Source organism: Corvus kubaryi, unplaced genomic scaffold (assembly GCF_017639235.1).
Source record: "Corvus kubaryi isolate FWS band 111438036 unplaced genomic scaffold, C.kubaryi_AGA036_p1.0 138, whole genome shotgun sequence".
NCBI classification, from domain to species: Eukaryota; Metazoa; Chordata; class Aves; order Passeriformes; family Corvidae; genus Corvus; species Corvus kubaryi.
In genome coordinates, this window is record NW_024580672.1 from 7,653,650 (window position 1) to 7,665,748 (window position 12,099).

At 38.2% G+C, this 12,099-nt stretch overlaps 1 protein-coding gene and 1 long non-coding RNA gene across 4 annotated transcripts in view; one reads left to right on the forward strand and one right to left on the reverse strand.

The window, feature by feature from the left end:
- PCGF5 (polycomb group ring finger 5) overlaps window positions 1-12,099 on the forward strand; it is a 68,220-nt gene that overhangs the window by 21,194 nt on the left and 34,927 nt on the right. The gene's annotated exons all lie outside the window — the stretch shown is intronic.
- Window positions 887-12,044, reverse strand: LOC121660034. Its single transcript, XR_006014531.1, has 2 exons — window positions 11,691-12,044; window positions 887-6,138 (listed from the first exon to the last, which is right to left on the reverse strand). It is a non-coding gene; the product is annotated as an uncharacterized LOC121660034 (long non-coding RNA).

Sequence of the window (12,099 nt, forward strand, 5' to 3'; positions counted from 1 at the left end):
GTAATTCTAGTTAGTATTTCACAGAATCCCAGAATCACTGAGGTTGGAAAGGATCTCTGGAGCTCATCTCTTCCACCTCCCCTACTTAAAGCAGGATAAACAGAGGAGATTACTCGTGACCTTATCCAGTTTGGTTTTGAAAGTCTTCAATGATGGAGGCTCCACTGGGCAAACAATCCAATGTTCCAACAACCTCACGGTAAAAATCGCCTATTTCTGATGTTTAAGTGGAATTTCCCATGTTTCAATACATGTCCATTGCCTCTTGTCCTTTCACTGGGCACCACTTAGAAGATTCTTTCTCAGTCTTTTTTACTCCTTCTTCCATCAAGAATTTACAGACAGTAAGGTCTCCCCTGGCCCTTCTTTCCTGCAGGCTAAACACTCCCAGCTCTCTCTCTCCATCTGTCCTTGTGTAGATAGATTCTGCATTTGTTCACCTTCACAATAGATTTTTTTTTTCTTAATATTTAAATGGGATTTCCTATGTTTCAGTTTGTGTCCATTGCCTCTTGTCCTGTCACTGGACAATACTGAGAAGTCTCTTGCTCTGTTATTTCCCCCGTCAGGTGTTTATACACATTGCCTAGAACCTGCTCTGAGCAAGGCTAAACAACCTCAGCTCTCTCAGCCTCTTCTCATATGACAGAAGCTCCAATCCCTTAATCACCTTAGTGGCTGTTCAAGCACTTTGTATGATAAAAACATGAACAGAGGGGAGAAAATTACGTGCCAAGAGTAGCATGTACCTTTCACTTTTTATAGTAAATATTTGCATCTTCTCTGCCTAATGTTTCTGTGTTCTGCGGTTTTGAAAAAATACACTCATTGAAGAAGTAGGAATCTCCATTACCTTTTGTCTGTGCTAAATAAATTACAGTATTCTTGTAAGTGGCTACAAGTTTATTGTTCTTTGGCCATTAAGTGCCATTTAAATTGGCTCCTGTTTACATCAGTGGCAGTGATCTGGACAATGACACCATTGAAAGGTCATGTTCATAGCAAGGATGTTTGCTCTAACAAATGAGTGAAATTGACTTTTATACTGAGTAAAAATTGTATGCAAAGATTTGGACAGGTGTTCCTAGAATCCAGACAAACTATGGAGCTACTATTTCCTTCTTCAAAAAAGTGACTGGATTTAATCTATCTACAATGAAACAGTATACTTTCCATTTCTCTTCTTCATGGTTATCTTTGATATGTGGTTTTGTTAGCACCACATTATTTGTACCAAAAGCACTAGTTTTCAGGAGTATTATTGAGTCTCTCTACTGAAATTCATTAGCTTGTCCTTATTGACTGAGGGACACTAATAAAAAACAGGATTATAAGAAAGCAGTTTCAGTACCTCATCTTGACAGTTTTCAACTGTTCTTGAGTTTTTTGTACTATTCACTGGTATATAAAGAAAAAGGTAAGGGAAAGGTATTGCTTCACTGGTACAAATGTGAAGAAAAACAGATGAAAGGAAGAAAATTGTACAATAGATTTTAAATATATCAGCTGAAACTGTAAATTGCCAGTCTGTGTTTGAAAGTATCTCTTTTAGATATATTTTGTAACAATGGTTTCTGTCATGATTTAGGTAAGTTGATGCATAATGGAAGACATAGCCCCCAAATACATATTTTAGTTCCTGACTGATAGAGGGTTATGTTGGTACCAGTGTTTCTGACAAGTTTAAAAGACACGGGATAAAACACTAGACAGAATTCCAGATTTCTCAGCAGGAAAAATGTAAATCGCCTTAATTTTATTCCTACTGAGCTGTGGCAACTGAGGTCTTGTATTTAAATGTGAATTATTAAATAGACAGCATGATTATGATAGGAGCAGACTATGTGTTACTTGTATCAACAAGTTCTCATAAGCCAAATACCTTGTCAAAGTTTCATATTCCCATCTATGCATTTGCAATAAAGGGAAATAATTTTAAGAGTATTATGGCTTTTATTCTTAAAAGCTTCCCAAGGAGATTAGATTAAGGAATGGAGTGAGATTTGCCATATAAATTGATAGGTGAAACCTTCTAGCTTTACGCCTCTAGAACCTAAAGTTACTACAGCACTGAAGAAAATAGTCACATCTAAAAAAACTCAGTAAAATGCATGCAGATTGTAGTAATGTAGAAAGGTCAGAAATTGGATATCTTTAGCATAGTTTATAATTTGCTTTAGAAAACCATTCTTGAAATGTATTTAACATTTACGGGAGCTCAGTTCGTTACAAAATGTGAAAAATTCTGCAAGTAAAAATGTTTAGGGTAAGTTTGTGCTTTTTCAAGTGTGTTGGTACAGTGAAAAGAAAAGGCAGCTGGCAACCTGAAGCTGAGCTATTATATCTGTGATAAATCTCATAGAATCTCTTAGTGTTTGACAGTCACTATAGAATTTGGAACTCTTGCAATACAGATTAGAAATAGCAGCGAGGTATGAAACAATAATAAAGAATGATGTATGCTCTCTGCTAATTTTATACACCTTTGTAAGATGTAAGGAGGTGACTGTTACATAATATCTGTACATTGCTGCATGGACTTCCACACTAAGCTTGATGAAAGCTGTTAATCACACATTTTAATGAGGACTGTAGGCTTGCATGGACTCTGGGCATGCATAGTGAAGCAAGATAGTGAAGATGTTTATACAATCCAGGCCTAAAGATGTAATATAAATATAGTTAACCTGCCACTTAAGTATAGATATCCTTGCAGGGGAATGTAGTGAGTTTAGCAAGATTGTGATTCTTTTTGAGGAGGAAATAAAGATCTGTTTTTCTGTATACAAAGCAAGATTCTTAATACAATGATCCAATTTGTACGTTTTTCAAATGTTCTCATTAAGTGCCATTATATATTTAAGGACCAAAGCAGATATTTTTTTTGTTTTATTCAAACATCTTGATCTCTAGAAGGGCTTTGCCTGTACTGGTGTGCCTAAGAATTCATTTTAGACTCAAAAGCATGTAATCTCCTGAAGTATTAGCTACATTTCTCACCAACATTTTCTTCCTACAGAATTTTCTAGCAAAGTAGTCTACAGTCATGTCTAGTTTATGAGACTGGACAAGTTAGAAATGTGAAAATGAGCTTCAGCAGACAGTACAATTTTCTAAAAGCAGGATTGTGTATATTCTTTGTATTCTGAGAGGGACTCAGCCCTGCTCTGTTGAGAGCCCTAAAAACAGGGAGTCCAAACTGCCACATCATACTCAGCTAAAAGCCACATGATCTCATTAGCACTGCACTGAACCCAGACTTCCAAGTACTACAGGAGGAAGTTCAAGATGCAGGGATCGTAAACATGGTCTCACAGTTTTTGGTTGATTTTGTGCTCAATCTAATTAAATGCACATAAACCAAGAATATGCTGTTTACATGCAGGCAGAGTCTGAAGGCCAGGATTTTGTAACTGCAAAAAAAAAAAAAAAATCAAACTTATTTTGCATAAACAAACTTGAGAATTGTTTTATACATCTTTTCTTTAGAAAACTCAGTGATGATAATGTCAGATGCTGACACCATTTATGCAAACTTTTTTGGTTTTGTGCAGTCATGGAACTGAGGTTGGGCAAACCAGCAGTCAACTTCCTAAGCTAATGACACTGCAGAACTGGCAGATGATGCCAAGTTATGGGCTGATTGCTCACTTGAGAATAGGTTCTGGCTAGAATCCTGAGTTTGTCTCTCCTCAAAACTAGCACATTATTCACATGAAGAATCACCTAAATATATCAGTTTTGCTTAGTTTTTTCCATTAGTATAGTGGATAAAAATTATTAGATTTCAAGATAATGCTTTCAGTGAAATGTTATATGGAGTGACTCTCATTTGTTAATGTGAACTGTTACAAACATCTAAAATACGTGAAGAACTTTTATTTTTGCTTTTTCTTATGGAAATTTTTAAATCTAACTCAGTAGGCCAAATTCCACAGTGACTATAGTCATATGATTGGATGGACAGGATCACATGGAAAATGTTGCTGCACAGACCTTGACTCTATGTATACATATATATGCCAAATTGCTGTCAAAAAAGATCATAGAAGGATGTGAAGCTTGGTATCTCAGTCTGCGCCCTATTTTCTCTTAGTTTATCCAGAACAAACATTCCCTATTTTACAAGTTAGATTCAAATTCACAAGTATCTGTGTTAGGTTTTCTCCAATGAAGCTGACTGTTTTAATGGGCTGACAAAGTGACATTTCCCATGAATGAGTCCCATGCAGTTCAAATGAAATGGAGTCCATCCAACAGTGTGTTATTAAGTTAAAGGTTTTATTCTTGAGAGAGATGGAAACAGAACTCCTGTTGAAAATTGATTGAAGTAGAGTAGTTAACTCCCTAAGACATTGTGAATGTCAGTAATTTCTCTTGTAAAAGATGAAGCAATTTGGTCTCTACTTTTCTACTTCCTTTCAAGCCTCTTTGTTTTCTGGTTCTGCCATCATAACAGACATGAGTAGATTTGTTGAGGAATGCTTTTGCTGAGCTTATTGACATTTTGAATTTGTTTTGACTTAAGATCTAGTAGCAAGTCTTGTTTTTAATTTGCAGTGCAAGTTGATTGCATAATTGTGAAGCTGTTTGACATATGTGATACAATTTGATTTGCATTCCTGCCAGTTTTCAACTGTAAGAAACAAAATCTGTTAGTAACAATTGTGGTCGGAATCATTGGAGGCTTCTTACAGTTTGTTTTCATTGTGTTCATTTGTCTTTTAATTTCATGGAAATTGAGAGATGACACTCTGTAAAACTATTTGAAGACTTCAGGTAATTGTTTAGCTGAGGTGTATATGTTGATGTAAGTGGCTTTGATAATTTAAGGGGAAAAAAAGAGTGGGAAAAATATTATATATAATAGGTATTTTTATATATTATAGGTATAAAATGCAGTATAGAATGGAAGAGGACATACATTACTGACAGAAACAAGGATTTTTTTAAAAGTAATAGAATTATAGCAAGTAGCCATTGGGTTGTTTTGTGAAAATGCATAGACTACATTGTGACTTGATTAGCAAACTGGAAACCTATGTTCATACTGTTATGGAAATACTTTTCCCCTGGAAGGATAGATACATCGAATTGGCAAAGTGTTTTCTCTATGACTTACAGATCCTGGAAGTCTGTGGAGGAGACACAGTCTTGCCCATGCAGACAACAGCTGTTTAAGGCTGGCCTGTGCATGAGTACAACACTGGAATTTTTCTGATAATCACTGATCATCTGAGCGTCACCAATTGTTTTATTTTTTTCCATTGTGGAGTAGCAGGGAGACTTGAAGTAGCATTAATTCCAGAGCAGATCTTCTCTGGAGAAGCCTCAGAATAAGCAGGTGATACTAATGTAGAGAGCAGAGTAAAAGGAAACTGAACTGGCAGAAGCATATAATCAGATGGCAATAGGTAAAATAGTTAAGAAGTATTGGAAATTATACAATAATAGAAATGGCAACACAGGTGTGATTTCCATTAATTCAGAGACAGTCTAAAAAACTCTCCAGTAGAAGTGAAGTAAATGGCCGGAGACCAAAAATGTAATTCTGATGATGTGAGATGTTCGTGGTTCAGGGAGAACAACTGATTAAGAACCAAGGCAATTGTTTCAAATTATGCATCTTTAAGATGTTACCAAAGCACACCACCATTACTTGCTCTACTTACACAGACTTGCTAGCTTCTGTACTTATACAGAATTGTTAGAAATTCATATAAAGCATAGGACTGTAAAAGACTGCTTTGGTCATGCCCTGTGGTTCTCCACAATCACAGGCAACTCTGAAATAATGCCTGCTCCATTGCAGCCTACAGAACATACCAAGAACCACAAAACTTTTTTTTCAATACCCTATAAAAAGGTGAAGGAGATGCAGCACAGCAGACCAAAGTGCATGGAAGTTCGCATGCCATGAGATAAAACCAGGAGAGGTTGAGGATACCACCAGTGTTTTAGTTGCCCAGAGATCCTAACTCCACCACGGATCATTGGTTTTTAACCAAGCACACAGGCAAATGGAGGCACAGAAGCATCTTGGTTTTATATCTTGTAAACCTCCTGCCGTTGCATCGCTCCCTGTGAGCAGTCTCTGATGCTTCAAAGGCAAACCCCACTTCACCAAAAATTGATTACCTATGAAACAAACCAAACAACTGTTGTGGAACAATACAAGGTTTTATACAATAACAAAGAATCTTTGCCTTTAAAGCCAAAACAATGTCAGTTAGGTCATTCTCACATGAAGAAGCATCTTGGCTACATGGCCGTCTATACCTGTACCATGCTTTAAAAACCCCAAACAAACCAGAAAGCAACAGCTGATCACAGTTCACACATTGGACACTGGGTTAACTGAATAGACAATTTGGTCACTAAAATTTTGTAAGTTTGTCTCACTTCCTCCTGGAAGTTTCTGGATATGTTTGTGTCTGATACATGTAATCATGCCTGTTAAAACTATTCTTCAAAACAAAAATCCAAAACAGTGACAAAATAATCAAGGAAACAGAAGGAAAATACCTTTTAAAAATATGCCCATCACACTTAATTCTTAAATCTACTGCTGCTTTTACCTGAAAAGTTTGGATTCTGCTGAGATAGATTGGTGGTTTTAAATTTGCAATACCTCTGAAGATTATAACCACAGTTCTTAAATTTGTTGTTTCCAGGGAGGTATGTCAAACTGGTCCCAAGATCTTCACTCAGTATGTTTAATGGTCAGTTAATAATATGTTCCAAACCAGATATTTTTTCCCTTCAACCTCTGCATACAAGTGACTAAAGTTAAATTGTCTCCTTCATGCTTGTGACAATTTCTACTCAATTTTGTTTCAGAGTCATGATTTCTCCTTCATGCTTGTGACAATTTCTACTCAATTTTGTTTCAGAGTCATGATTTCTTTTCCTTGCACTGGCAGTCTCCCTCTCCCACTGCTATGACCTTGTTTCTTGTTTTCTCTTTCCCTAGCTGGGAAGAGACAGTGTGTGCTATGGCTGACCAGTATTCTACTGTGCTAAGGAAATGTTTAACAATACAGATCTGCTCATCTTTCCCTTGCCAGAGTCAGTTATTTGATTCTCTCTTCTTTACTAGCAGCCAATTATTGTAAAGTCTGTAGGAACTTACTTTACAATTTCTCTTACTTTTTAGAAGTTCCTGGAATTTAGTTGAACACAATTGGAACACTGTGTGACACAATTTTACCTTTCCCTTGAAGTGTTTCTTGAATGCATTTTTCTTGTTTACGTATTTGTCAATGGCCTAATAATACAGATGTTGGCCTTTTGCAACCTGCTTTGCTACTTTACTTTAGGCTATAAAAGAAGAGTAAGCATTAAGAAATCCTCTATATATCCCAGAAGTGCTATTATGTGCTAATATATGGCTTCTTATAGAGAGCCCAGTAGGGATGAAGAAAAACCCTCATGGTAGAAATGCAAAAACCTCATTGCTGATCATTTTCACTAGTGAGTGATGGGGATAAGAATAGCCTAATTCCTATTGTTTCCCATCAAATCAAAGGCAGTCTTCACACTGAGCATAATACTATTTTTTATATGATAAACAGTGTTACTACTCTTTGCCTAAAAAGCAAAGATGTCACATGATCCCAAGATTATGGCAAAGACTTTGGTAATGGCAGTAAGAGCTAAGTTTACTTGCTGCTAGTAAATACTTTTTATATTCATAAATACTTTAAATATTCATATATATAAGAAAGTATACACGATGGAGCAAGGAAAATTCCAACTGGACCCAAATAAATTAATGCACAATGAGGATAGTCAGGGGTTGAGACAGGTTGCCTGGAGAGGTTGTATAATTGCCATCCTTAGATATACTCAGACTTTCTTTGGATGAAGCCCTGAGCAATCTGAATTAACTACCATTAGACCTGCTTTGAGCAAAGATGATGTCCAAGGTCCTGCCAACCCAATTAGTGTTCTATTCTAGATAATTTTCTACTTGATTGGGAATTTAACACTGGAAATAAGATATCCCAGAGTGGTTATATGTGATCTCTTCTTCCTACCTGAGTAAATTTGAAGTAATTTGCCTGCAGTTTGAGGGAGGTTGATCTTCCTCTCCGTGCAGCACTGATGAGGTGACATATGGAATGCTCTCTCCAGTTCCCAGAACAAGACGGACATGAAGCAAGTCTCAGGGCCCCAAAGATGTTTAAGGGATTGGAGCATTGTTTATGTAAGGAGAGGTTGGGAGTTTGGGGACTGCTCAGCTGGGAAAAAAAAGTCTCAAGGGGATCTTTTCAGCATATATAATTCCTTGATGGGAAGGAATGAAGATATAGAAGTCAAACTGTTCTCTGTAGTGCCCACTGACACGAAAAAAAGTAATGGGTACAAATTGAAACACATGAAATTCTATCTGATAACAAGAAAACTTTTTTTTTACTATGAAGGTGATCAAAAACTGGAACAGATTGCCCAGAGAGTGTACAGCCCCATCTGTGGAGATAATCAAAACCCAGCTGGATACAGTCCTGGACAACCTGCTTTAGCTGACCCTGCTTGAGCAGACAGGTTGGATTAGATGATCTCAAGAGGTGTCTTCCAACCTAAGGAATTCTGTGAAGTTTTCAAGTTTTTAAAAGCTGTAGAATGGCACGTCTATCAGATGTCTGGAGAATCAGTATTCAGTGAAGGTGAATACTGTGGTTCTCTCTAAATGTCATCCAGATTGCTACAGAATTTCTATTAAGAAAAGTAGGGATTTTTTGTTTTGGTAGTTTCCTAGTTCAGATGTGCATCAGTAATTCTTCCATTTACAAAATACAAGTAACTCTTAGGATGACTGGAGGGTAGTTGGAGATTTGCCTAGAAACAGACTCCAGAGTATCTCAATAGGGAGGTAACATTGTACCAATGTGGATCTTCTTGCAAAGTTAGAATTATTCACTCATTTAAAATGTTGCTGAGAATTTGGCTTTATTGACCGATGTTTATTTCATCTCTGAAATTTACTTGGGAGCTGACATCAAACATTGGTATATTTCAAAAAATATTAGAACTGCTTGAATGGAATGCTTGGAGTTCACAAGTTCTTGTGTGTCCTGGCTGTTCCTTTAAAAAGATATATTTTATTCATATTAAAGTAAGTAATTACTCTGTTTCACATCCAGTAGTTCTTTAGGGATTTCAAGAAACTACTCCTCAAGGTTGATCATGCTTAGAAAGTAGCCTTTATTTTCTATGTGTTGGGAAAGCTTATATATGTGAAAAAAGGACTTGGCTTTTAAAAGAAGTAAGCACTGTGTTAGAGGACACTGAGGACTGCTGAGTAAAAGTCAAAAGTTTAAGAAACACAGAAAAATGAGAGCAGCTGTATTTTCATCACTCATTTGAGGGCTATAATCACCCTCTCTGTCATACCATGTTTCCTGTCACTAACACACGACATATATTTACTCTGATGAGCTCCGTTCATTTCTTAATTCTGTTTCTTTCATAGTATGAAATGACTGCCTTGTTTGATTCAAGCACTATTCTTGTTATCTTTGAACTACTATAAGTAGATCAAAATGCTCACATCACTTATATGGACCTGTATTTTTAAATAAACCTGTTGTATGCAATGCTGGGAGTTAGCTATCTTTGAAATTATAATTAATTCATAAGCACTTATTAACATAATTTGTTTCCTGATGATATAAAGCATAAGTATTTAAGAAGCTACTTTCCTCTGATAATGAAATGTGAGCTTCTTCTGTGCTGCTTCTCATTTGCTCTTTATGTTGTGGTCTGGAAAGGTGCTGAAAGCCTCAGCTTTCATCACCTTCAGTCAGCATCTCATAAATACAAGTTGGTACCAGCAGGGCTGAGTTCCTGCACTGTGGAGAGATGAGGCAAGAATTTGTCATGTACACTATCACTTACCTGGCATGGGACTGGTTGTCCTTAAAAGAGGGACTTCAGTATGACTTATGGGAATCAATACCAGCTGTGTATGTTTGCAAGTATCCCAACTGCTGTGTGAACATTACTGCATGGGCTACACAGTATAATAAGGACATAACTGAGTTTTTAAATGTGATTGAATAGAATATCGTGTGTCCATTACTGTGTAAATATGAGCCTAGCTGATTAATTCGTTTAGAAAATGTTGGGTTCTTTTATTTCAAATGGGACACTTGATAAACTATGCTTTGAAATCTCACTTAGAATACAGCTTAGTATTAAAACAAGCCTTACCAGATGCAGTGATTTGGAAAGAGCCAGGAGAGCATCAGCAGTTGCTTGTTTTAAATGCATGTATATAAGTTTAGTAATGCTGTATCAAACTACATTGGAGCAGCGCCACTCTTACGCACATTATGAAATACGTCGATTTCTACTAAACTGAGTGAAGGGGACTAAAGAAAATATTCCCATGAGATATGTATAGTTTTTGTTATCTCTTTCTCTGTTTAGCGTTCTTTAGCCTGTGACTTGTCTGAGTGTGCTTTATGGTATAAAAATGCAAACAACGGTTAACAGTAGAAAGCCAAAATCATCAAAACACAACTCTGTTAAACTATACTGAATCCTGGGGTGCATCAGGCACAGCATCACCTGCCCATCAGCAGAGGTGGCTGTCCTGCTCTGCTCTGCACTGGTGCAGCCTCACCTCGAGTGCTTGGGAAAGTTCTGGCCACCTCAACATGAGAAAGATCTAAAGCTGTTAGCGAGTGTCCAAAGGAGGGCTATGAAGATGGTGTGGGGCCTAGAGGGGAAGCCTTACAAGCAGCAGGCAGCTCAGATCACTTGGCTTGTTCTGCCTGCAGGAGACTGAGGGGAGACTTCATAGTAGTCTGCAGCTTCCTCCTGAGGGGAAGCAGGGGGCCAGACACTGATCTCTTCTCTCTGGGGACCAGTGACAGGACACGAGGGAATGGCCTGAAGCTGAGTCAGGGGAAATTTAGGCTGGATATTAGGAAAAGATTCTTCACCAAGAGAGTGGTTGGGCACTGCAAGAGGGTCCCCAGGGAAGTAGTCTCAGCACCAAGCCTGACAGAGTTGAAGAAGCAGTTAGACAATGCTTTCAGGAACGTGGTATGATTCTTGGGATGTTCCTGTACAGGGCCAGGAGTTGGACTTTGATGATCCATGCAGGTTCCTTCCAACTTGGGATACTCTATGATTCTATGCTGCTTCAAAAGATTTTTAGCTATATAAACTTCTGTTCATGTTGTGGAGAAATAACCTCATAGAAGATTAACATTTTATCAGGAAAAATTATTCACATTCTGTTGAATTGCTCTGTGTCTGGTTTATCATGCATTCATCATTTCACTGTAACTTTAATTGTAGCTGTTTTTGATGCACCTGACTCAGACTAGCAATTGAATTGCTGTAAATGGAGATCTATTGCCTGGTAAATATTACAGCAGTAGGAGTGGATGGCAGAAACAGGCCAAAGTTATTAAAGCCTTCTGCTGTTGCAGCACTTACACAAGGATGAAAGGGAAAGTGCACTGGAGGGCCAGTGCAAAATGAGCATTTATTTCGAAATGCGGAACAGAAAAGCAAAGACCTAAAACAGTCGCAGGTAATGTGGTGGCATTGCAGCTGATACAGGAAACGTCTCCTTATGTTTCTGTCATTACTGTTCAAAGCGGTATAAAAGAAATTTTCTGTAAATAATACAATTGGGAAATAAAGGGAGCATTAGTTTTATGGATAATTACCTGGTAATATGATGGATTTCTGTGACTAGGGGGGCAAAAAGCAGATGCACTGAGCCACGGAGACAGCTTTCACTTGTGCTAAGCCGCTGGCTAGTTGGTCCCGGTTCGAGGAAAGCTCACGTATTTTCATGGGATTTGGGCTAACTTACTGCAGTGTTTAGTGTTTGCGGGCTGGAGAAATGGGTTTAACTTTCACCCTTCCACGGGCAGAAGCTGAAGTTATTTTTCAGAAACGGCGCCGGTGCTCCAGCGGATGTATGCCGGGCCGAGGGCGCGGGCCGGGCGCCGCTCCTGCTCTTACCTGGGGCCGGCAGCGCCGCCGCCCCGCTCCCGTCCGGCCGCCGTGCGCGGGCAGCCCGCGGTGCGGGGCAGCGCAGGGCTCCGGCCGCCGCCGCCCCGAGCGGCGCTG